Source organism: Vombatus ursinus, unplaced genomic scaffold (assembly GCF_900497805.2).
Source record: "Vombatus ursinus unplaced genomic scaffold, bare-nosed wombat genome assembly UNPS02009918.1, whole genome shotgun sequence".
Classification (NCBI taxonomy): domain Eukaryota; kingdom Metazoa; phylum Chordata; class Mammalia; order Diprotodontia; family Vombatidae; genus Vombatus; species Vombatus ursinus.
Window position 1 is genome coordinate 1,886,892 of NW_020949696.1, and position 26,855 is coordinate 1,913,746.

Here is a 26,855-nt window from a genome sequence, read left to right on the forward strand (position 1 = left end):
ATGAAGACCATTCCAAGCAACCAGACTGTCAATATCCCAGAAAATGCTGACATCTCTCTTAAAGGTCAGACAGTTATTGTGAAGGGGCCCAGAGGAATCCTCCGTAGGGATTTCAACCATATCAATGCTAAGCTCAGTCTCCTTGTAAAGAAGAGAAAAAGGCTCCAGGTAGACAAGTGGTGGGGAAATCGAAAAGAACTTGCAACCCATACACAAAATCTGTAGTCATGTACAAAACATGATCAAAGGCATTACCCTGGGTTTTTGTTATAAGATGAGGTCTGTGTATGCTCACTTCCCCATCAATGTTGTTATTCAAAATCAGAAATTTCTTGGGTGAAAAATACATACAAAGAGTGTGCATGAGACCAAGTGTTTCTCGAACCCAAAATGATGAGCTAATTCTTGAAGGAAATGATATTGAACTTGTATCAAACTCAGCTGCCCTGATCCAACAGGCCACCAAAGTCAAAAACAAGGATATCTGAAAATTTTTGGATGGCATCTATGTTCCTGAGAAAGACACAATGCAACAAGCAAGTTGGAAAAGAAGCCAAAGGCTGTGTCCTAAGGAGTCAACACTTATTCAGATGTCAAAATGAAAATACTTTTTGTCAAAAAAAAAACTACATAAAGAAATTCATTTTTATTTTAAAATAATTGTAAATATATTTAACTGATTCTGTGTTTATTTAAAGTTAAATGTATAATTTTTAAATAGATCATAGAAAAGTTGAATAGAGGCTGGTCAAAAGAGCTGACTTGAGTCAATTTCATTTGTCAAACATCCCACTTTCCTTCAACTGTCTTCCTATGTTTTACCCACTTTCTACTACAGCATCCCGAAGCATTACAAATCCCTTCAAAACCTGTAAGGAAGAGGAAGAAGATGAGGCTCTGCCCCCTCTTCTATTTGCCAAACAGACTTTGACAAGGGAAAACAATGGCCCTGAGCTAAACTCATTTTATTTGTACAACTAGACATTCCCAACAAACACTTTCTAAAAATAAAGTGATAAACAGTGGAAGAAAGAACACACTCTTCTAACTTTGCAAATCTTCTAACTCTGAAATCAGAAGCTTCTAGAGTCCACACCAAGCAGCCTGTGGCAGTTTAATGGCTATGACAAAAGTGAGGTGTGAGATCCGAATTTCTACAGAACAGCAAAAGCATGCTGCTTTTGCTGTCAAAACAGTTAAAAGAAACAACCCACACTGTTAACAGCCTTTGGCCTCCTGAAACCCTTTCAAGCCTGAGACATGCTGAAGATAACCACTTAATTCTAGACCTAATCTGGAAAAACGGACCAATTTTAAGACCATTCTCCAAATTTATGAGCAACATTATTAATTCAAACACAAATTCAGACACACCAAGAACACAGTTCCTCTGAGTATAAAGTTCTATGTATAATAATGGTGACTAGCAAGCCAAAAATTCAGAGGATTAGTTTATTAGTAGTATGTAATAACAGCATTTACATAGTGTTTTATGGTTCAAAAAGCACTTTACAGATATTATCTTCTTTTGTCCTCACATCAACCCTGGGAGATAAGTCTTATGATTATTTCCATCTTACAGATGAGGAAACTGAGGTAGATAGATTAAATGACTTGCCTAGGGTCACACAGCTGGTATGTGACTGAGATGGGATTTGAATTTCCTAATTCCAGGTCCAGTGCTCTATCCACTGTGTCACCTAGATGTGCAGGAGCTGACCTGCCATAATTCAGGGACCCCAATTCAATAGCAATGTTTAAATGAAGGAAGGAAGTCAAGTATCTGGACAAGTGCAAGATTATATGCCTACAATCTTGACAGCACGTTGACTAAGACACAGACAAGCATTCAATGACAGGCAATCTCTTCCACACAGGTATACTTCTCTACAAATAGCTCCAAAATATCACCAAGGAAAGGAGCTATTGCCTGGTACAATGAGCCTTACAAATGAATCCTTAAAAAAAAAATCTGCCTGGATACTGCAAAATATCAACTATTATGCTCCATGTTAATGAGAACAGACTTTTAAATGACAGAAGGGCCTTAAAATCACAAACTTCAGGCAGAATTCCTCATGTTTAAAAAGTACATAGATCGGTAGCACTCAAATTTAGATTACAGAATCAAAGATCATAAGACCTGGAAAGGACTACAGAACATAAAGTTTTAAGAGCCATTAAAAAATAAATTATTCAATCAGAAAGGAACCTCTAATCCAATCACCCTTTTAGAAATAAATACACTGATGCCTAGAAAGAAGTGATTTGCTCTGGTTTTTATACAGTTAATGTCAAATCTGAGATTAGAACCTAGGTCTGAATACCAAGCTAAAGTCAATACTCACTCCATCTCAGCAGTGGCTCTGGATTCAGAGGGCCTGGGTTCAAATCCTGCCTCCAGTGCTTACTATCTGTGCGATCTTGGGTAAGTTACTTAACTAGATGGCTTCTAAGGCCCTTTCCTGCTCTCAATATCCTAAGATCCTCTATCAGTCCTCTAGGAATAGCACCCCTTTCTAGAAGGAAACCACCTTGATCCCTTCTAACACAAAAACACACAAAACTATAGCAGAAGTTTTTCGGTGCTTTTCCTTCCAGAATAATCAGATTTTCTCCATAAGTGATCCCCTTGTGAGAGGTCCCACATGAAAAGACACTATAAGAATATTTCCTCTATTTCTCAATACTCAGTAGCACTCCCATTACATCAATGCAAGTACGCCTTTCAAAAAGTGAAGATCACAATTCATCAATGTCTTCTCTTCTTTTGACTCCTCTTCCATGCTTTCTCACAAATCTTCCAAGAGGAACCATTCAACATGCTTGGGGAACAAGGGGAAAGTCTTAATGATTAGATGTTCTAAACCTTCTTTGTGTGACGGACCTTTCTTAGCAATCTGGTGAAGCCTATGGCCTCCCTTCTCAGAATGATGGGGTTCCCCCCCCATTTATAACGAAAGGAAATGGTAAAATTAAATTAAAGAATAGTAAAAATTAAAGATGTAATGTTTTTCCTCATCCAAGACCAGTAATCTCTCCATGGATGCTATGGGGGTCTGTGGACCCCAGGGGGTTGAATCCCTACTTGAGAATCATTGACCTTTTCTAGATACCAATGAAGCATGCAGGTTACCCACTGACAGGCCAGGCCCTCATTCTCTCTGGCTGTTTATCCATCTGCCTCCTTTTCCAGGCATACATTTCTCTGATAATAAACATTCTTCATGCTATTCCCCGTGTGCAATACTTCCCTAGTAATAGATTGTTTCTTCATGGCTACCACACATTTCTCCACTGCCCTTTGGGTGACTATGACCTCCTCAGACACTGTGGAACTACTCTTATGACTCAAAGTCACAGAGCATTCACCATTAAAAAAAAAAAAAGAGCCTTCATTTCAAGAAGCTTGGGTCATTTAAAAAAACTGTGCCATTTCCTAAAAACAATCCAGCCAGTTCTCTTCATTTCTGATTCTGGGTCCAACTTGTTAACCACCCACAGTATCTATCCTCTTGGACACCCATACTAATAGACCAACTCTATATAGCCCAATCTGTACACAAGCACAATAGGCATTTTCATCCACTTGTTTTTTCCTGAATGCTTAGACCATACTCCTGAGTAAGTATAGATCACATATCAGAGGTTCTACAATGTTCTGAGGCTTGATGAAATCAGTACAATGTCATTCACAAACAGGAGCATCTTACGAATATCACCAGAAGGGAATCCCTCCTTCCATTTGGACTCTGCACTGAACAACCTCTGCTGTATTTTAAGATGACTGGTTTCTTTTAGATATTTTATTTCACACATTTAAAAATATTATTCTGAGGAGGGGTCCACACACCTCACCAGACTAACAAAGGGGTCCCATAATAAAGAAAGGTTAAGAACCTCTGCCCTACGCCACTCACCACTCCCAAACTAGAATCCACCGCTCTACGGAAAATAGAGCACAATGCTGAGGGTGGAAAGAGAAATGGGGAATGGAACAAAGAAAAGGTTATCATGAGATACAATCAGGGGTTGTTAAAACCCTACTCTTCCCAGAATCACAGTTTCCAGTTAGAGAAACTGTATATGAGGGAACTGGACTGAGTCAGAAGACCAATACTCTGGTCCCAGCTCTGCCACTAACAGGCTAAGTACCTTCCCTATGTGAGCCTCAGTTTCCCTATCTCTAAAATGAAAGGTTTGGATTTAACCTCTCAGATCCCTTCCAACATAAAACTGACCTCTAACCAAAACAGATCAATGTTAACTACCTCAAAATGCTCCACTAAACATAAGCATCTTCATTTCTAAACTGTTTTTAAGTGTTAAAAATGTCCAGTTAGTACCTAATCACTGTTGTCATAACTCCAAATATAGGAGCTTAAAGCTTGGACATCAGCAGCTCACATTTCTCTAGCACTCTACAACTTACCAAGCACTTTCTTCACAAAATCTTTGAAGTAATTAAGATTATTCCCATTTTATAGATGAAGAAAGTGTGGCTCAAACAACTCAAAACATAAAATAGATAATATATGATAAACATTTATTAAGCTCCTACTACAGGTCAGGCATTGTGCTAAGCACTGGAGATACAAATAAGAAAAAGAAGACTCTGCCCTCAAGGAACTTACCCTTTAATAGAGAAATACAACACACAAAAGGAAATTGAAGAGAAACAGGCATCACAAGGTACCTGGCCCAGGGGCATGATGCTGATAATGAAGGAGGAGTCAAAACAAAGAAGAGCAGCTGGCAGCAAATGAAAACTGGCATTGTGAGCCCTCTATAAAGGAGAGCTATGACCGGAGTGTTTTGTACCATCCTCCAATCAGAGGGGCAGAAGCGAGGGTATTGATCAAGGTATGAGTACCAAAGCTGACGCAACCTCCACAATGACATATGTCCTGTAGAAGAGAGGGCATGATGAAGAGGAGGATGGTGGAGTCAAGACCAAGTAGAGGCACTGCTGGCAAATGTCCTCCAACAACTAACCAGGTGGCGAAGGAGGGGCTCAAAGCCAGGCACAACCATGTCCCGAGCCTTCCCAGCACCACACCGCCTCTTCAGAAACCATTAAATGTCTTCAATAATTTCACGCTACACAACATTTCCTTCCATCTATCTCAGTGCTTCTTTAAGATTTTAAAAGGCAAACCCCACTTTCAAAACCAGAGTATTTACTGTTAAATGCTCTTTTTCTGAACAGCGCAGCACTGGGATTCTTCATGCTGGTCTGTTATTTAACTGCCAGGCTGCACTGGTTCTCTCAAAAATACAAAGAAATATTTTAAATTCCAAAAGCAGGAAGAAGATAATGGAATAAAAGGTCAGTCAAACTCAAAGATATGCCAATTTGAGCATGGCTTCTTTCATAACAAAGAATTCCGCCATCAATGTATAGTCAAGTCTTTGTTAATTTTTAAAACTTTTATATTTTCTCTGCCTGTCAAACCGTGATTCTTAATGTCATTAATGTAATTAACAGAAAGCATGGAGTAGTGGAAAGAGCAATGGATTTAGAGCAAAGAAGTTCTGAGTTCAAATCCTTCTGCATAATCTCCTTCTCTGGGTTCATGTTTCCACGTCTATAAAATAGGGAGGAGTGGTGCTGAATGATTGACCAAGATTGGCCCTTTAGAAAACGAACCTCCCTACCTTCTGAGACTTTCCATCTAATCTACAACTGAAATCTCTTATATTTTCTCCTCAATAAATGTGAACTACTTAAGAGCAGGGGCTATCTCCTGTAGGACAGTGTAAGCACCCAATAAATGCTTTTTCATCTGTTTATCTGCAGAGATAGGAGACCAAGTATGTGGGAATACTGCATTTAATGTGAGGCTCAGTTGATATGTTGCTTAGATTTTCTAAACTGCTTTTTTTCCCATTCTCTTTCTTAATCTTTTGTTTAATCTTGAAGTAATATACTTGGAAATGAAGGAGATATAAAAATAGGTATCAATAAAAATTGTAAAATAAAATGAGGTTGAGCTAGGGCATCAGATCATAAATACAGAGTTGGAAGGTAAAGATTAAAAAAAAATGAAGGGGTCAAGCTAAAGCATAGGACCATAGCTATAGAGCTGGGGGACCTGAGAAGCCACCAAATCCAACTCCCTCATTTTACAGATAAGCAAATTGAGGCTGAGAGAGGTTAAGTGACTTACCCAGCCAGGGTCACAAAGCTAGCATCTCAAAGCAGGATCTGAACTCAGGTCTTCTGTACACCAAGCCCATCATTCTACTGACTACATGCCACCTAGTTGCTTCTAAATGAGGATCTCTACAAGACCCTGCTAGAACTAAATCCTAGCATCTTTAGCTTAGCTTACAGCTTACCACATTCAATTTTCTCCTTTTTAAATCAACACACATTTATTAAGGGCAATGGGCAAAGGACTATTGAGCACCTGATGTTCTTTTCTTCAAGGAACTCACATGTAATAACGGAAAACACAGGATTTCTTCAGTGGTTCCCACTTGCCAGTAAAATAAAATACAAACTTTTCAGCACAGCATTTCACAGCATTAGAGAATTTCAAAACTGGAAGGGACCTCAATGGACATAGAAGTCAATCAAAACACAAAATGACTCCCCACTATAAACAACTGAACTGGTCATCCATCCTCTCCTTGAAGACCCACAAGGAGGGGGAACCGACCACCTCTCAAAGCAGCCCATTCCACCTACGGACAGCTCTAACTGTTAAGAATTAACATGTGATCCCCACATCAAGCCTAAATAGGCCTCTTTGCAACCTCCAACCCCCGTTCCTGATTCTATCCTCAGGGGCCAAGGAGAACAGGTTTACTCATTCTTCCCATGATGGCTGTTCAAATACTTGAAAATAGCTATTATATCCTCCCCCTACATCTTCTCTTCTCTAAAGCTAAACATTCCCAGTTCCTTCAAATGATCATCTCATAATATGGACTCAAGATTCATCTTTGGTTACCCTCCTCTAGAAACTCTCGAGTTAAATTAAATCATGATGCCTATAACTGAACTCAGTACTCTGTATGAGGCCTGATGAGAACAGAGTACTGTGACACTATCAACTCCTTATTCCTGGAATCTATGCCTCTCAATGCAACTCAAAATTATATGGGGGGGGGGGGGGTTTGGCTGTCATACATCAAATTACAGACTCATACTGAGCTTGCAAGTCCACTGAAACCCCCAGCTCTTTTCCACACAACTGCTTCAACATTGAAAGACCTCCAGAATCCTTCTCCAGCCCACCTTTTAGACTTGTTTCACATTACCCACCCCCTTTCATGAACTCTACATTCCAACCAAACTGAAATATTTCCTAAAATAAACACACCATCTCCACATCCCTTCTTTCACCCAGTTATTTCCTGTGCCTGGAATGAAATCTACACCTACACCTCTACATTCCAAAATCCTTACCTTCCTTCAAAGATCAGTTCAGCTACCACCCGCTGCTTTCCTGGTCCTTTCTTGATACCTTTGTTGTTAATACTTTCTCTTTCTGCTCAAATTATCTTGTATATATTTATCAATTCCTATGTTAAGGAAGCATGGTGAGGTGAACTTGGGGTCAAGAAAACCCAAGTTTGAATCCCATCTCAGCTCACTGGCTGAGTCTCTCTGGGCAAATCACTTGACTTCTGCAAAATAAGAATAATACCACCAGTGGCACTTACCTCACAGGCTTGTTTGCAGGATAAACTGAGACTATAAATCAAGGTCTCTGAAAATCTTAAAGCCCTATATAAATATAAATTTTGTTGTATCCCTCAGTAAAATGTTATCTCCTTGAGGTCAAGGACTATTTTGTTAGCTTTAGAATCATTAGTGCCTTGCCCTTAATAGTAACTTAATAAATGTTTGTTAGAGTTTTACAGATGAAAAACTTAAGGCCCAGGGAGAAGAAATGACTTCAGACACTCAGGAAGCATTTATTAAGCTCCTACTATATGCCAATCACTGTGATAAGCATGGGGATACAAAGAAAGGCTGCAGATAATCCCTGCTCTCAAGGAGCTCACCATCTAACGGGAGAGACAACATGTAAACTATCTACAAAGAAATTATGGACAATAAACTGGAGGTAATGAACAGAAGGCACCAGCATTGAGGGGAATCAGAAAAGATTTCAAGGTGGAAGTTTTGTTGGGACTTCAAGGAAGCCAGGAAACAGAATATGGGAAGGAGAGCATATAATACATGGAGAAGAGCCAGAGAAAATGCCCAGAGCCAAGAGATAGAGTCTCTTGTGCAAGGACTAGCCAGGAGGCCAGGATGAGGGGACTGAGGAGTAGTGGGGGGAGGGAATAGTAGGTGGTGTAAGGTATAAGAACACTGGACAAGTAGAAATGACTAGTTTATGAAGGGCTTTGAATGGAAAACAGAACATTTTGCATTTGTTCCTGGAGGTAACAGGGAGACACTGAAGTTTATTAAAAGGGGGGAGAAGGTTAACATGTTCAAATGTGCACTTTAAGAAGATTAACTTGACTGCAGAGATGGACTGGAATGGGGAGAAATTTGGGGCAGGCAGTTCCACCAGCAGGCTATTGCAATAGCTAGGCATGAAGTGATGAGGGCCTGCACCAGGGTGGAAGCAGTATCAGAGGAGACAAGGGGGTGTATCATGAGATGTTACAAAGGTAACACAACAGAACTTGGCAACTGATTGGATGTGGGGGAGGAGAGTATGAGAGAGTAAGGAGTTGAGGATGACAGCTACACTGCAAGCCTGGATAACTGGGAGCACAGCTGTAGCCTCAATTGTGAGAGGAAGTGTGGAAAGGGAGAGGATTTGGAGGAAAGATAATGAGGCCAAATGGTATGTAAGATTTAGGAAGAGATATGGAAGAGACGGCAGAGATAAAGAAGAATGAGCAAGGGCAGAGGAGTGAGGAAGCACAGAGAATGTTTGGAAAAAAGTGAACAAACCACTTGGATGGAAGCTTCAGTTGTATGAAGGGGAGTGGTGAGAAATAAGCCGAGAAAGGTAGGTTAGAGTCAGAGCGTTCCAGGCTAAGCAACTTGATCTTTATTTTACAGCCAAAAGAAGCTGGTCTTTGAGCAGGAGAGAGTCAACAAAGAAACAAACAGAAAAGAAGATTACTCAGGGAAAAAAAAGTTTATAGGATTGATTGGAATAGAGAAGCAGAAGCCAAGGGAAGATACCAGGAGAGAGAATACGAGGACTAAAAGAAGGGAATGAATGCAAAAGAGTTTGCAAAGGTTGAACAGACAGGTCTTGCTGACTCACTGGATATGATGGATATGGAAGTAAAGATGACTCAGAGGCCTGAGTGACCTGGGGGAGGGGTAACACCATTAACAAAAATGGGAAAGAAGGAAACCAGTTTTGGGAGCATGGGAGGTTGAATTCAGTTTCAGACATACTGAATTCGGGGTGCAAAAGATGGACTACTAAATAAATCCTTGGGAGTAGGAGTGATGTAAAGCACAAGATGGCATACAGGAAGTTTTACTTCCCTAAAACTACTCTTAAATATGACCAACTAATTTTATCTGGAACTGATTTCATTTCTTCTGTATGCAAGTGGAAAGACAGCCCTAAAGTAAATCCATATAGGATTATTATGGAACCAAACTGGGATCACAGTGACCATTCTGACTCCCTCATACATGGCATATAAATACCATGGATCTTCATGCCATTTACTACAAAGCACAATTTCTAATAAAATGAGTTCTAAAGTTAGTTTAATAATATAAATTATTAATAGATAACATCGAAAATTACAGAACCTCAGAGGTCACGTAAATCAACTTCTAACACCATCCCTGACTATAGCCTCTGCTGGAGCCCTCCAATAATGGGGGATTGTTTCCTAACGCACCTTCTCTCCAAGCCTCAGTTTCCTTTACTTTGAGGGAAGCTAAAATTGTTAAAATGTTTTTTCCTTATGCTGAGAAGTTCTGTAACACTCACCCATTGTTTCTAAATTCTGCTCTGTGGAGGCATACAGGACATGATTAATTCCCTTCTCAGAAAACAGCCTTTTAAATATTTGAAACATCATATTCCCTCAAGACTTCTTTTCCAGGCTAACCTTCCCAGTTCCTTCAACTGTTCTTCACATGACATGGTTTCAAGTTCCTTCTCCTAGTCACATTCCCCTGGAATCTTTCTAATTTGTCCATTTTCCTCCCAAAATGTGAAAAAAAAAAAGTAATTTCAACAACTTATCATTTATAAAGTACATTCACATATTTTGCCTCATTTGATCCGTATAGCATCTCAGTGAGATAGGTAAGGAAGGTACTATTATCTCCATTTTTCAGATAAGAAAACTCTAATTACGGAAGTGTTTTGCATGACTACATATGTATAACCTATATTGAACTGCTTGCCTTCTCAATGAGGGTGGGTGAGGAGGGAGGAAGGGAGAGAATTTAGAACTCAAAGTTTTAAAAAACAAATGTTAAAAATTACTTTTACATGCAACTGGGAAAGAAGATATATAGGCAAAGAAATCTATCCTGCCCTACAGGAAAATAGAAGGGGAAGGGCATAAGAGAAGGGGGGGTGGTGATAGAAGGGAGAGAAGATTGGAAGAAGGGGTATTCAGAATCCATGCAGTCTTGAGGGGGGAGAGCAAGGATGGGAAGAAAATTTGGAACTCAAAATCTTGTGGAAGTAAATGTTGAAAACTAGAAATAAATTAATTAATTAAAAAAGGAGAAAAAAAAACACTACATCAGAGAGGTTAGGTTATTTAACCTATTTTGAACATACAGCTCAGATTAAGCCAGAAGCCAAACCCAACACTTTCAACCCCTGGTCCACTACCTTTTCCACTACCCTCCATTTTAGTTCATTTAGTCCTAAAAAGATTCTTTGCATCATGAAGTGACCCCAATGCATAAACCCTGAAGACAGTATTATAATTAGGTTACAGTGTGCTTGGAAAAACACATGCAGCAGCCAGGGAGTCAATTGTCAGAAAACACAATCCGGGCAACATGTCATCATGCCTTCTTTCTAATTCAAAATTTCATGTTTTGGTTTTTGTTGTTTTTTTTTTCAGATTAAGCATCCAATTATTTAAAATCGACAGCAGAAACATCTCAAATTCCAAAATCAAAAAAGGTTCCCCACAAAAACCAAGAAATAGTCAAAATTTAAATTATGAGTTATGGCTGTGGCCTCTGTTCTTTTTCATTTATGAGAATTAAAATCAAGCCCTTCAAGTTATTTAAATCAAAATTTTCTTTTCATCTAAACTTTCTTTTCATTACCTTTATGGATTTTAAAATGGATTTTAAAAGTGAGAATTTTCATTTAGATCATGGTTGGATTATGATTTAAATTTAGATTATTCTTCCCTTCTCCCAAGAGAAGCTGATCATCTGAAACCTCATCACCACGCAGACTGACTCAGCACCTTCTCAGATCTCTCAGTGCCCTCTCCCCTCTGACTGGGGAGCCCAGCAATAAACTCCTTCCAATGCCTTCCTTTGTAGAAGGCTCAGAACTTTGTAAATAACTACAATTTCCATCAGCAGCTCGGCTTAGTTTCATTCTCAGAAATATCATGCCCCAGCTCTGGGTATTCCGTAATTCCCCTCTGCCCCAACCCAGCTGGTCAACTTCCTTCTGTGTGTGGACTTCCTCCTAATAGATTATAAACTTTGTGAGGGCAGTGACTGTCTTTCTTTTGCTTATTTGTATCCTCAGAGTTTAGCACAGGGTCTGGCACATACCAGGAGCTTGATAAATGTTTATTGAATTGAACTGAGTAAATTGGCTTTCCTAGGTCCAACATTAGCAGCATTATGCAACAGAACGACTTCTATCCTTGTTTATGCTAAGTTGGGCTGTGCCTACTTTGTGCTCCCAGGGACCTCCCCTGGGGTCCTACTGGATAAATATACCTCATCTGACATGACAGATGCACTCCTTTGAAGAAGCTGACCAACACAGGAAAATAAATACTAAACTCAGAGGCCACTTCTGCTACTTGTATAACCTTGGGCAAGTTATAAACTCTGAACCTCAGCTTTTTCAAGAGATGACCTCTAAGACCACTTCTAGCTCTGAATATATGATTCTACACAAATGGAATTTGTGTAAATTGAATCACATTTAAAAATACATTTGGGGCGATACTTAAAGGAACTCTACCAAATTCTTCTGTAAATGAACAAATGACTTCTAACTTATTAGCTTTTATATAGCAACTTTTCTGAAAATACTGTGCACATTTGTATTATGTTTCAATTAATAACAATTTTCATTCATATAGCACTCAATTTTTACAAATCTTTCCTTAGTAATCCCATTTTACAATCACATAAACTGAGGTCTGCAAAAGAGAAATCACTTCTTACTGTCAGGCTGCTAATAAATGCCAAGAATCAGCAATCATAACATGGCTGTTCTTGATCACTTAATGTAGATACATACTATAGTCAAAAGAGGCTAGTTTACAAAGTGTTTTGCATTCATTATTTCATAGGATCTTCACAAACTCCCCTCAAGGAGGTGAGGCAGAGATTATTGTTCCCATTTGGAAATTGAGAATACAGGTTCAGAGAGGTAAAGCCATTTATACGAGGTTACAAAACTAACAGGGCAATGGCTTCAAACCCTGAACCTTATGATTCCGAAACCAATGCTCTTTCCAACACAAAGGCTGCCACATTTTATTAAATCATTTAGTCAAAACAAGAATATTTTCCTAAAGCACAAGTCTGACCACACCACCCCTCTGCTCACTAAACTAAAGTGGCTCTCTATTATTTCCAGGATCAAATATAAAATCCTGAGTTCTTAAAGGAAGAACTGCAAACTATTGACAATCATATGAAAGAATGTCCAAAGACCTAATAAGAGAAATGCAAATCAGAACAACCCTAGGCTTTCCATTTATACCCAGTAAAGTGGCAAAGATGGAAATAGTTAATGTTAGAGGGATTATAAAAAGTCAAGAACACTAATGCATTGTTGGTGGAATTGAGAACTAGTACATTGTAAAAAGAAATTTGCAAGTATGCAAAAAATGTCCACACCCTTTGACCCAGACAGTCTACTGCTTGGCATATACTCCAAGGAAGTGAATGACAAAAAAGAAAGGTTCCATCAAGATACACCAAAATATTCCCAGCAGCACTTTTTGTGATAGCAAAGAACTGAAAACAAAATAGATGTCCATAAATTGGAGAATGGCTAAATGTATTGTGGTACATGATTTTAATGGAATATTGTGTTGTAAGAGACAATGAGCATAATGGATACAGAGAATCATGGCAAGAACTACATGAACTGATATAAAATGAAGCACAGCCAAGAATGTGATATTCACTGTGTCTACAACAATATAAATGGGGGGGGGGGGAACTATCACAAAATAATTAGAAAGGAAAAAGGAAAAATTACAAGGAACAAACTTGGCCCCAAAGGAGATATGAAAAAACATTTCTACTTACTCTTTACAGGAATGGGGGAGGAGGGTGGGAAAAGGGTATACAGGTGTGGAATCTTGCATATAATATCCTATGTTTTAGATGTATAGATTGATTTTGCTGAATTTTTTCCCTTGCTCTTTATTTCTTAAATAGGTCTTTGTTATAAGAGACAGCTCTCTGCAAGACTAAAGGGAAAAGCATACAGGTGAAATTTGGAGCCATGTAAAAACAAAATATAGCAATAAAAAAATCTATTAAAAAATAAAATTAAAATCCTCTATTTAGCATTTAAAGCCCATCACAACCTGGACCCTTCCTACCTTACCTTTGCAGTCTTTTTACACTTCACTCACTTCTTTATCTTCAGCCATTAGTTTCCCTGGCTTCCTTCAAGACTGAGTTTAAATCATGCCTTCTGCTATGACCTTTCTCAATTCAATCCCACACAGCAACTGCCCTCCAATATTACCTTCCATTTACACCATATCTACCTTTTATGTATATAATTATTGGATATTGTCTCTACCATTAGAATGTGAACTAGAAAAAAAAATTAAGTTTTTGCCTTTCTTTGTAACCCTAATACTTAGCACAGTAACTGGCACACAGTAAGCCCTTAATAAATGCTTTTTGAAATCTATGGTATATGAATGTGACGGAATACTACTGTGCTGTAAGAAATGATAAAAGAGATAGTTTTGGAGAAACTTGAGAAGACTTATATTGAACTGAAGCAGAGTGAAGTAAGCAATAATAGCAATACAATAAAGACAAACAATAATGTTCAACCTCCATACCAGAGGATTAGCGATGAAAACAGGATACCTACACCTCCTGATAGAGAATTAGAGTGCCAAATGAGATCTTTTTATTGGTCACAACTAATATGGAAATCTGTTTTGCCTGACTATTGTTGTTTTGTTGTGTTCGTGTCCTCATGACCCCATTTGCGGTTTTCTCAGCAAAGATACTGAAGTACTTTGCCATTTCCTTCTCCAACTCATTTTACAGATAAGGAAACTGGGACAAACAGGGTTAAGTGATTTGCCTAGGGTTCACACAGCTAGTAAGTGTCTGAGGCCAGACTTGAATTCTGGAAGATGAATCTTTCTGACTCCAGGCACTGTACCACCTAGCTGCCTTGATTTACTATATTTCTGTAATAGAGTTTTTGTTTTTATCTCATTTTCATTTGGGGAATGGGAGGTTGTGGTAAGAGGGAACAAAGGTGGATTTTTGCTGATAGAACAATATATAATTTTCAAAAATAGATAAATGCTTGTTGGCTGACTTGCTGACTACTGAAATTTCATAGAACCTACTTTTCCAAGCAGAACTCATGGGAAAAAACAAACACAACTTCTTCTCACCAGAAAATACATTTGCTCTTAGTATGGAAATGGGTAAACTACTTTAGGTAGTAACAATCTCATCATTTCCAAATTCCTACAAACTAGAGCAGAAATTCAAAAGTATAGGGTAAGCAGCTGGAGCTTTATGGACAAGAGAGGAAGATGGAGACACTAAATGACTAGAAACTCCTTTTGCTGATAATTAGAGAAATTCCTGACTTTTTTCCTCCAAAAGCCAAAAACGGAAGCCATTAAGCAAACCTGCAAAGAAATAACAACTCCATTTGTATAAAAACTGTAGTGTCAAAGTAAGATCAGGTCTCGGCAGAAGGAGGGGTTACTAATCCATACTGATCCCCATCCTGGAAATGCAGTGACATTTCAAAAGGAAATTACTTCCCTACCATAAGAGGAAAGACCAGCAGGGATCAGATAACAGTGCTCCTGGGCCAGCAAAGGACAGAGAAGAGCAAGAGGGCAATAAGGAGGTAAGAACATTCATTGCTTTATACAAGAAATTTAGATGCACAAAATGCTCAAGTTACCTCCTGCACTACAGACAGTTTCAGTTGCATGGGCAAGGCACTTGTCCAAGGCAAAGAAGGCACAAATGCATCTTAAAAAATTAGTTCCTCCATTCCCAAAAGACTATAAAACTGTGCATACGTTTGACTCAGCAATACCATACTAGGTCTGTATCCCAAAGAGATCAAAGAAAAAGGAAAAGGTGCTATCTGTACAAAAATATTTGGAGTAGCTCTTTTCGTGGTGGCAAAGAATTGGATATTGAATATCAATTCAAATGTCACCTCCCCTAGCTGTGTGACCCTGGGCACTTAACCCCTACTGCCTATATTTAAAAAAAAAAAAAGAATCAGGACTAAATGTCACCTCCTCCATACTGTCTTCCCTGACCCATCCACATAAGGATATTTTCTCCCTGAAACATTACTTACTCTTTGGCCCATACTTCTCCATACTAATCATGTACTGTTTTATATATGTCAAGTCCTCTACCAGGTTCATGAGGGCAAGGCCAGAATCTATCTTTTCATGGTACAGAGGCCCAGTTAATGTCTGTTAAGTAATATGTGCATAAAAAATGTGCAGTAATGCATAATTTTGTTTATTAGAGCATGATTTTCTACTTCACGAAGCTTATTATACGGAAACATACCAGAAAGCATTAGAATTGCTTATAGAAATACATTTCATGACTTGGACAGCAGCAAGGCTCAGGGCAGAGAGTACTGGACTTGGAATCAGGAAAACCAGAGTTCAAATCCTGCCTCAGATACTTCCTAAGTGTGTATTTCATTCCTCTCCTGGCTCTGCTTCTGACTCTCCAGACTTCATCACTCACGCCTCATCTGCTTTCTCCCACTGGTGAGTTCCTCCTGAAGTTTCCATTTTGGAGAGGGGCTTTCGGGTCCCCAGACTGAGCTGTAGAAACAGCAAGAGGTCACAAAAAAACAGAAGCTCAAGCTAGACATTATCCCCTAGAAGCAAGCAAATCTAACACTAACAAAGTCCAAAGGCAAGAAGGAGGCTGGAAGATTGAACAAATAAAAAAAGAACCCAACCATAAAGAGCTACTATGGTGACAGAGAAGCTCAAGACATAAACCCAGAAAAAGACAATTTTCGAAAATACCTACAAGCAAAGCCTCAAAGAAAAATGTAGATTGGACACAAGCACAAGAATTCTTAGAAGAGTTAAAACAGTTAAAAAAAAGGGGGAGCAAAAAAACAATTTAAACCAAATAAGAACCATAAAAGAAAAAAATGGGAAAAGAAATAGGAGCTATGCAAGAAAGTTATGAAAAGAAGAAGTAATACCTTTGTAAAAGGAGTACAAAACATTTCTAAAGATAACTCCTTAAAGACTAACATTGGCCAAATGACTCCAAGAGAAATCAAGAAATAATAAAACAAAATCAAAAGACTGAAAAAAAAAGAATTTTTTTAAAAAATAAACTATATTCTAAGTCCTCTAATAGTGGTAGCTACTAAATCTTGTGTGATCCTGACTGTGATTCCATGGTTGAATTCTTTCTTTCTGCCTACTTGCAGTATTTTCTCCTTAATCTGGGAGTTCTTGCCAGAGTCACACAAAAACTTAGTGGAAGAATCAGAATTAAAAGTAAGATCTGATTCCCAGTCCAAGGCTCTTCAATTCTCTCACAAAAAGTATTTAATAAGTACCTACTTATTATGTGTCAGGTACTGTGCTGTGTAGTACTGTGATACAAAGAAAAATTAAAAGTCCTCACTCTCAAGGAACTTATCTTCTACTGAAGGGAGATAATATATAAAAATACAAATTAAATTTGGGGGAAGGAAATGGTAACAACTGGAGCAGACCAAGAAAAGCTGTCATAAATAACACACCTGAAGTGAGACACAAATCATTATTTACTATATTGTGTTTCAGAAATACAACTTGACTTATATTAAATCTGAAGTCCTATAATAAGGGTCTTTAACAGGCCAGGGGACCACTGAATTAAAGTAGCCACCATGCTCTGAAATGGTATATAAGACCCAACAGGTTTGCAGCACCTCAGAACAAAATAGTCACTATCAGAAAAGTATTTCTATTCTTTAAAAAAAAAAAAAGTATCAGATACTGTGTTGTCAGAGGGTCTTCCCAAAACCTTCTTGAAGGAGAAATCTATGCCTTAATGTAATACTTACTCTGATGGTTAAAACAAAGTTGTCTGTCTCCAGAGATTTTAACAAAACAAAATGTTTTGTAAAACGAACCATAATTAAGATGTTCACAAATACTCCAAATGGGTATCAGGGACGAGGGCAGTGTAGTATATTCAGTTTTAAGCTCATTTTGGAAGGGATATGGACAAGATACTTCATTCAGAAAAGGATGACCTAGAGAGGATGTTGAGAATTATGCCATAAGGTGATCAGTTAAAGGAACTAGTGATGTTTAGCCTGCTGAAGAAAAAAAGGAAGGGGAGACAGAGGGAGAGAACCTCCAGAGTCAAGAATATGAACTCTGTCTTCAAATACCTATGAGTTAATCATGGAGAATAAAGAAAGTATCTTTTTACTCTGGTCTCAAAGGTAAGAACCAGAAACAATGAGCAAGAGTGACACAAATGAAGATAAGGCACCCAAGAATGAAATTCATAATGATCAGAGCTGTCCAGCAATAAAACAAGCTGCTTACTTTATTAATTTCCCAATCACTGGTCATCTCAAAGTAGAGGCTCAATAATCATACTGTCAAGGAAAGGAAATATAGAATTATGTAAGAGGCTGAACTTGGAGTAAGCAAAGATCTAAAGTCTAATCCTGCATTCGAAAATTACTAGCTGTGTGACCCATGGGCAAGTCATTTAATATCTTTGGGCCTCCGTTTTCTTATCTATAAAAATCACATTAAAATTCATTTATCTACCCTAACAGGGTTGTTCTGAGGATCAAATGACAATGTTATGAGGAGCAAACAAGATAAAACTTTCTGTAAATATTTAAAAGCTATATAAAATGTCACTGATGATGTAGAAGATTCATGCTTCAAATTGAGGCTGGACTAGAATACCTCAGCGGTTATTCCCAACTCATAAGAGTCTATGACTTTAAATGTCATAGCTTAATTCAACATTGACTTTAAAATTGTATTCATCCTACTTTGTTACCAGAAAAAGCAAAAACTGAATGAAAAATTAAAACCCACAGTTAATGGAAGTGGTTATTTCAACCTGGCCCCCATGAACATGAACACACCCACCAAAAGATCTCTTAAGAGCCCTCTGGGTCTAGCTCTAGCCAGACTGAGCAGCTGGGTATGAATCCAAGCTTTACCTAGGCTTGCCCAGCTGGATTCTCCTTGTTTCCTCTTGTGTCTGATTAGCTAGCAGAACCAGAAAGCTAGCCAAAATGTATCTCTCCCATGGATTAACTGGCATAAATGCATATCAAAGTGACGCATAAAATCTTTTTTCCTTCCCCTTTTACAAATGTGCACCAATAATAGAGATTTTAAGATAAGTTTTTTGAACTATTGGATATTCCTGTTCATCTCTTCCCTCCAACACAAGGGTGGCTGGGTAGAAGGAGAGAGTCTATTATTACAAGGGTGGGGAACCTGTAGCCTTGAGGCCACACGTGGCCTTCTGGGTCCGTGGGTGGTGGCCTTTTGACTGAGTCCAAGTTTTACAGAACAAATTCTTTTATTAATGGAATTTGTTTTGTGAAGTTTGGATTCAGTCAAAGGGCCACACTTGAGGACCTTGAGGTCACAGGTTCTCCACCCCTGAACGAACTTGGTTTTTAAAAATATTTTCATAATTGTATTTCAACAGAGTTGGTTTCCTTTGTGATCCTGTTTTGTATTTGATGCATTTAAAACACGATTCTGAGGAGTCTAGGTCCACAAGCTTTACCAGACTGTCAACAAGGCCAGGACACAAAAAAAGGCTAAGACCTCCTGCTCCTGTTTAAATCCAGCCTCACACACCACACTTCAGTAACTTCTGAACATCCTTATCAGGGAATGTGTTTGAGAATCATCTGGGCATTTATTTTACACTCCTACTAAACTTTAACTTTCATCATGGAAGAGACTAGGTCTTACATAAATTCTATCTTTCCTGCACCTAACATATAGAAGGCATATAAATGTTTGCTGAATGAAGGATTCTTTAATAACAGCTCACATTTATATCATGCTTTCCAGTTAAACAAAGTGTTTCTTCACAACAACCCTGTGAGACAGAGTATAAGTACTATAATCACCACCTTTCAAAGGCATAAATAAACTAATCTGACCAAGCTCACGTGGCTAGAGTTCCAGGTCTTCTGATTTCTCTTTTAATTACATCGCATTGCTTCTTCTATTAAAAGAAACTCAATGGTAGCATAAACTCTACTTCCCCACAAACAAGGAAGAGAGGAGCAGCCCTGGAATGGGAGTCAGAAGACTCAGGTTAGAGATTCCACCTCCTGTTAGTCATTCAGCCCGGCAATCTATACACCTTCAAGAGCCACAATTTCCTCATCTGTAAAATGGGGATAATAATACTTACATCACCTACCTCAGGCTTTGTAAACCTTAAAACATCATAGAAATTAGAATTGTAACTATAGAAAATGTGTTACAAGCTGCTGATATCTTTCCTATCTTTACCTACAAACCCAAAATTTTCATGAACTTTTCTGAAATTAGAATTTGAATTCTCTTTCAAAAGTGCTTGAAATGAGCTACCCATTATGATGATGACCTGTACGAATCAGTCAATGGCAAGCTAAATTTCAACTTGGCTGGAGATGGAGCAAGCCATTTAAGATATAATTAGCATCAGAGCAAAGTGTGTTCCACACCATTTAAGACACAGGATTTCTCCAACATTTTTATTCAGTAAAGAAGTAGACACTCTACACTATTTGAATCCACTATCTGGATATCAGATTTTTTTAAAGGTAAAATGACAAAATAACCAAACTCTTAACTGCACTGGCAGGCCACCAAATAAAATATATAGAGCCATATACACATATTTTTCCTTCTTAATGTGTTCATTTGTGATTGATGGTTTACTCCCAATGCAACCATAAATCACCTTAGATGCAAATTATATTCAGTTTCTCCTCATACAATTTTCAAAGGAGACAATCAATAATTCATGCAAATTTTAATTATATTAGGATTTGGTAGAAATACTATTCTCTTTTAAAAATGAAAGAGTAAGAGTCTCAAACATTTTTAAGGCACAATATTAAATATCAAAAAGAAACTTTTCAAGTACTGCCACATTCAAGCCAATTTTTCCTTCAATGCCTAATGGGACTGAATTTTAGCAATTGTTAAATTGCTAATCAGACAACACAGAAGATACTTATTCTCTCAATGTCCAAACCAGCTTGCTCTACCCCAAAGAATCATTCACCAATGTCACAATCTATAGTGATATCAAAACTGCTTCAAGAATGATGAACTATGACAGTCCTAACGAATCAAAAAGAGAAAGAGAGCTCAGTGCTGATTTACATACAAGTACCTAAATAATAAACTCTGCTACAAACTCCACCCTAGGATCACAATGGCTTAATCAGTATTTCTCTCTCTCACACACACACAGCTCACCTTTCTGAAACCATGGGACCCAGAGCTTGCAGGTATTTAATCCACTACATGACTACAATACACTGCTTTCAAATACCCTCGCTGAAACACAGTTTTCAGAATGCTTTGGAACATCTAAATTGGAAAACAATGTCCTTTACATCAAACAACTGGAAAGTATCAGTTAAATTCAAAGGGAGAATACGGTGCAGTAGAAAGAGGACTAAACTGAGAGAAGAGTCCTGGGTCCAAGTCTGGATTCTTTCACTTTCTAGCAACATGGTCTTCTAGCCTTTGTCTCAGTTTCTTACTCTGTAAAATGAGAATACTACTTGCACAGAGATGTCAAGGGGCCTTGCAGACTCCTCTACTTCAGGTACTAACACTTAATTTAGGTTACCTTTCTGCTGCTCTGAGGTAGACAGCGACTCAGTGTCCTGAAGGTAAACAGGTCACATATTGAGATGTTATCAAAAATAAAGAAGCCAACTGAATTTATAATGAATCTCAAACTATTCTTAATGATTTGGCATCTTTAAAAAATCTGTTTGACTTGTACCATTTAAAAAATAAATTCAATTTTTTCAATTAAAAAAAAGATGTCAAGGGGAAAAAACTGAAAATACTGATCAAATATGAGTTTTATTTCAATCAATATACTCTCAAATGGATCTGTGATCTTCGTAGATTTTGTTAAGACTGAACCCCATCTATGCCTTACTATATCCTACTAGACTTCTGTCATGTTATCTCCCAAAAGTTTGCCACAAGGAATCCAACAATATACTGGAGATCTTCCTTGATTTCAAGAAACATCTTCCCCTTCAGTCTTCTGCTGTCATCTCAGCATGGTATGGAGTGGCTTCTGAGTTCTCAAAGGTCAGACCAACAGAAGGCAAGCTTAGGAAGGTCCTATTCAAGCTAGAAAGGCTGTGAGTACCCACCAACGACAAATGTCGGTGTCTTGTCTGTCATCAGGAGACAAGCCAGGTCCAGGAAAGCTCATCACCAAAGGAGTTAGCCACCAAATGGTACTGGGACCACAGCACCTTACAAAGACCATCTACTTAGGAGTGAAGGGATGGCGATCACCACTGCTGAAGAGGCCAAATCAAATACATCATTCCACTAAAGCATTAAGAAACAGGATGTAGCCATTAACACACACCCTTCAGCTACATTCCTTGATCTTAAAGAACAAAAATAAGAATGGATGATTTCTAGAGCTGAGAGAGTCTGAAACGTGCAAACTTTGCTATGTCAACAGGACTGTATTCTCCAACTTTTTAAGTGAGACCCCCACCAGAGTATGTAATAGCTCTGTAGTATAGACTTCCACAGATGCATTTAAAGCCCCCATATATTTTGGCTCAAAAAATAACAATCATCTAAAAAAGTAGGGGGCACACTCAACTTTATAAGTCAAGAGTACCCAGGAAATAAAAACTGGACTGCACCACCGTCAGGCTTAGTCCCTCAATTCATTGGCAACAACATTCACAAGATAAAAGGTATGCATAATAACATGCGACGAAGAAGAACGAAAATGCTAACCAAGCTTACTGGGGCATCAATGAGTGGGAGACAAATGGAAGCTAATTTAGGATTTCCCTGCCTGTGCCCTAGCTGACTTATGCAGTAGGCCCACACACTTTAGGAGAGCAGATCAGATTCTGAAACCACTAACCAAGCTAATTCCTAGAACATTCATTCAACAAATATTTACTGAGCGCCTTTTATGGGTAACACATCAGCTGGTTTTTGGTCTGCTTTGTTTTTTTTAGTTTGGTTTTCCTAGGGGTGGTGGGGGAGATACAAAGATGAGTTAACACAGTCCTCAAGGTGCTTAAAATCTAGTAAGGGGGGTACAGCTAGGTGAACATAGCTTCGGTCTTGGAATCAGGAGGATCTGAGTTCAAATCCAACCTTAGACACGACACAGATCGACACTTACTATCTGTGTGACCACAGGCAAGTCACTTAACCCGGACTGTCTCATCAAAATGCAAAAAGAAAAAAAGAAGAGAGAGAGAGAGAGAGAAAGGGGGGGGGGAGAGGGAGAGAAGGGGAGAGGCGGAGAGGGAGAGAGAGAGAAAGGGAGAAAGACTTGTAAAGAAACCACTCCAGGCAGGAAACTGGTAACTGCCCCATCTTAGCCAGACTACAGGGTCCTCTTTTCTTAAAAAGAAGTATACAAATAACCACAATCTAAGGTAGGATTGTGCCATGAAGAGAGATATAAATGGTACCTAAAGGAGTTAAGACTAGGAAGAGACAGCTTTTCTCACTGAGGTGAATAGGAAAGGTTCCATAGAGGAGGCAGCATTTAAACTGGGCCTTGAACTGAAGAAACCTTTATAGGTCATCTCTCCTGTAATTGCCTGATAGGAATATCTAAAGTTGGTAGTGATGTCTGTATAAACTATTCAATGACTGACTTACAACCCAAGCAAACAGAGAATCAAGCAAAAGACTGAACAGTCAACAACTTCAGATAAATACATGCTTATCCTTCCACAGGGCTCGATCCATTGCACTCTGCCAGGGTAAAACACAGTGCAGATACCAAATGTTTTTAAGTGATCAGTACAAAATTTCTACTTGCTTTTCAAATAGTTAAGACTGCAATTCATATCCACAAAAATATTTTAAAATGAAATTCAAAGGACATGCGCCTTCCTCTCATACATGCCAGGCTTAGGAAAAAAAAAAAAAAGGTTTATCCAAACAAGTAAATTATCTATTTCCTGGTTTTCTTTTTGTTTTAGAGAACCTGAAGACCAAGGCCCTACAACTGCTGTAGTTTGTTTATATACCTATATGTGTGGTTTTTAATAACTGTTATCCAGTTACATAAGCCAAGTCTTCAAGTCTCTTTCCAAGTCTTTTCACCTACAACCATTAGTAAATAACATTTTCTAAAGCCCAAGCTTAGATGGCACCCTCCTTCAGGGAGCATTGCCTGAATGCTCTTAAAAAGAAAAGATATCACAACAAACTCAATTCAATATCAATTAAGGGTCTACTATATGCAAGGCACAGATTTCTCCACCCCTAAATTTCTCATACAACTTCATTTAGATCAAATGTTACAATTTTTCATTTAGTTGTGTAAATGTGATCTTCCACACTTGATTGGAAACTTGAGGGTAGGGCCTGTGCTTTACTTCTTCCTTTTTCCTAAGGAAAAAGGCTTAGAAGCAGCTAGGTCTCCCAGTGGATAGAATGCTGGGCCTGAAGTCAGGAAGACTAAATTCAAATTTGGATTCAAACCCTTTACTAGCTGTATCCCCCTGTATTAACCTCTCTGCCTCAGTTTCCTCATCTGTAAAATGGTCATAATAATAGTACCTCCCTCCAAAGGATGTTACGAGGATCGAATGAGATAACATCTATAAAGCACTTACACAGTCCCTAGCACATAATAGGTGCTTAATAATGTTTGTTTCCTTCTTTCCCTATTATTGAATGTCTGTTGAACTGAATTCTGTGGCAAGGCTCATTATCATCGTTTATACCAAAAAAGGTATAAAATTAAGAATATTTCCCTCCCTTCTCTGCAGTGCTCACAGACTATGTGAAGTACTACACACAATACATGATAATGATGTCAGATTCAGCTGATCGACTGTCAGTTTTGCTGAGCTACTTTTTTTTTAATCTTTTAGACATTTTTGAAAATGAAAGTGATATAAAGACAAAGCATGTCCAAAAAATATTTTAAAGAATAAATGCTACAATTTCTGAGAGGAAGCTGAATTCAAGTTTGGACTAAAAGACAGTGCCCAATCAAGACTACTGAAGACTGACAATGAGGTTTGTCTCCTCTTGGCAGAGAAACACTGCAGACTATAAGAAAAGAATAAGGCTCAAGTTATCAGGCAAGGCCAATGTGTTTATTTGCCTTGCTTAACTGCACTTCTGTTAAAAGATAGAGAAGGGGGAAAGAGTCATTAGGAAGTGAGTAATATAAAAGAGAATGTCATTTTTTAAAACTCCAAATAAAAATTCATCTAAGGAATAAAACAAAATAAACTTAAAATTCAACACAACCTGTTACACAGAACCACATTAGGCAAAATGAGTATTTTAAAGAAAACTTCAAAACCATTTCTGACCCTAGTGACCACTGACACAAAGCTGATAAACACATTTAAATAAAGTTGTGATACAATATGATAAACCTAAAAGACTACAATTACCTTAACCCTCAGATTTAGATGATCCAGATGATCCAACTTAAGTTATGGGATGTAACCCACACCCTAAATTAAAAATAGTATCATGACAACATATGGTATATACATAAGTTGACCATTTCTGATGAGTGAAACAGGTTAGGTGGCCAGGCTAGCAGCCTCACCCATACAGCCAGGTTAAGACAATGATGTACAGTGTGTTAGATAAAGTTAGGACTTCCTAGTTTCACAAGGCCACAGAACCCTCTTAAGAAGTCTCACAGGGTACTAAGTCCACAGTTTTATTTACATCACTAATGAACTCTCTACAGTTGTTTCTAGGAAAGTTGCCTCAACTGCTGACTAGTTAGAACTACCTAGGACACCACCAGCACAGATAAGATTTCAACACCTCATCTACAGAGTGGCCTACTGTCATTTCAGAGAACTACTTAGTGGGCCAAAAACCTGCTTCCCAGGGAAGGGGAAGGGGGAGGGCAGGGAACTAGCAGACAGTTGGAGGAAGGGAGGCAGCACAAATAAGGTCAATGAAATTTCCAAGCTTACCTGATGGTGTTAAACAAGTCTCCAGCAGGAAAGAAAGCAGCATTCCTTCCTAGTTAGTCTCTACTCACACTCTCCCCACCCCCTCCACCATCACCCCAAAGGCAAAAGCTAAGTATGCCCTTTCTGGACAGGCAGCCAAACCCCTCTTGTATAAGGAAGGTACCCTGAAAGAGAAGGTAGGAACAGGCCATATTCTCTGTTTCAGAATCCCACCTAAAAATTTGGAAGAACATACTCTAGCCCTACACCTTTCTTCCTGAAAGGCATGGGACCCCCGGAAGCCAAAGCCTACCTTGTCTCCCTCAGTGAAGAAGAACCTGAAATTCCCTAGGAAGGAAGTTGGGGGAGGAAGGGAGGTACAGAAATAACCCTGTGAATTTCTACTGGAGGGAGGGGGGCACAAAGACAAGGAGGCCTACTTAATGAGCCTAAAAACAACCTGAAGCCCAGACCACAGCATTCTCCACCTTGCCTTAAATTTTGGTCAGAAGCAGAAAATGTCCCTGAAAATCTGGGAATGCAAAGAAGAGGATTTCTGATCCTTTATTTAAGTGAAGGACTTTTAAAAAAGGAAGAGCAAATAAATACACAGGGGAGGAAAGGTGGATCAGCAAAGGGTAGGGATCGAAGACCTGGGGTTAGGACAATCCAAAGGTAAGCTAGCACCCACCTGGCTTCCCTTAAAGAAACATTCCCTAAGAAGGGGAGCAAGAGGCACCTCTGAAAGCAACCACGGGAAATTGCACTCCTTCACCCTATGGATCTTGGGGGGACTACAACAAGGATGAGAACTGGATTCGATGGAATGGAAGAGAAACGATCCACAAACCCCACTGACCCCACCCACCGCACCCCACCTCTGCTCAGCTGTGCACTGCTGCAGCCCTGAAGCGCCAGGTCGCTGAGAAACATATGGCTGAAAGTGGGGTAAGAAACAAGGAGGAAGGGGAGCCCCCTTCCTCCAACCACAATGTCCCAGAACTGAGCTAATCTGGAAAGTCAGGATAGTCCCAAGGGTGATAGACACTGACCAGAAGCACTATAGTTCCCTTCGGTAAGACAGAACCCCAAAACCTTCGGGAGAGAGCAGTGGACAACCCCAGGAGGCCAGTAAAACCTGTGGCCTGGGGGGGGGGGGGGGGGGGGGGGGGGGGGGGGCGAGCCACGCAGACAAGGAGCCACGCAAACAAGGGGGTTGAGGCGGGGTCCAGACGGGCACCCCCAGATTCCGCGGCAGCCCCCAAAAGCTGA

At 39.0% G+C, this 26,855-nt stretch overlaps 1 protein-coding gene and 1 pseudogene across 1 annotated transcript in view; one reads left to right on the forward strand and one right to left on the reverse strand.

Annotated features, from left to right (window-relative positions):
• The window catches only part of ELL (elongation factor for RNA polymerase II), a 150,989-nt gene that overhangs the window by 123,595 nt on the left and 539 nt on the right, over nt 1-26,855 (reverse strand). The window lies entirely within an intron of this gene.
• On the forward strand, nt 1-26,855 carry LOC114036659 (annotated as a pseudogene).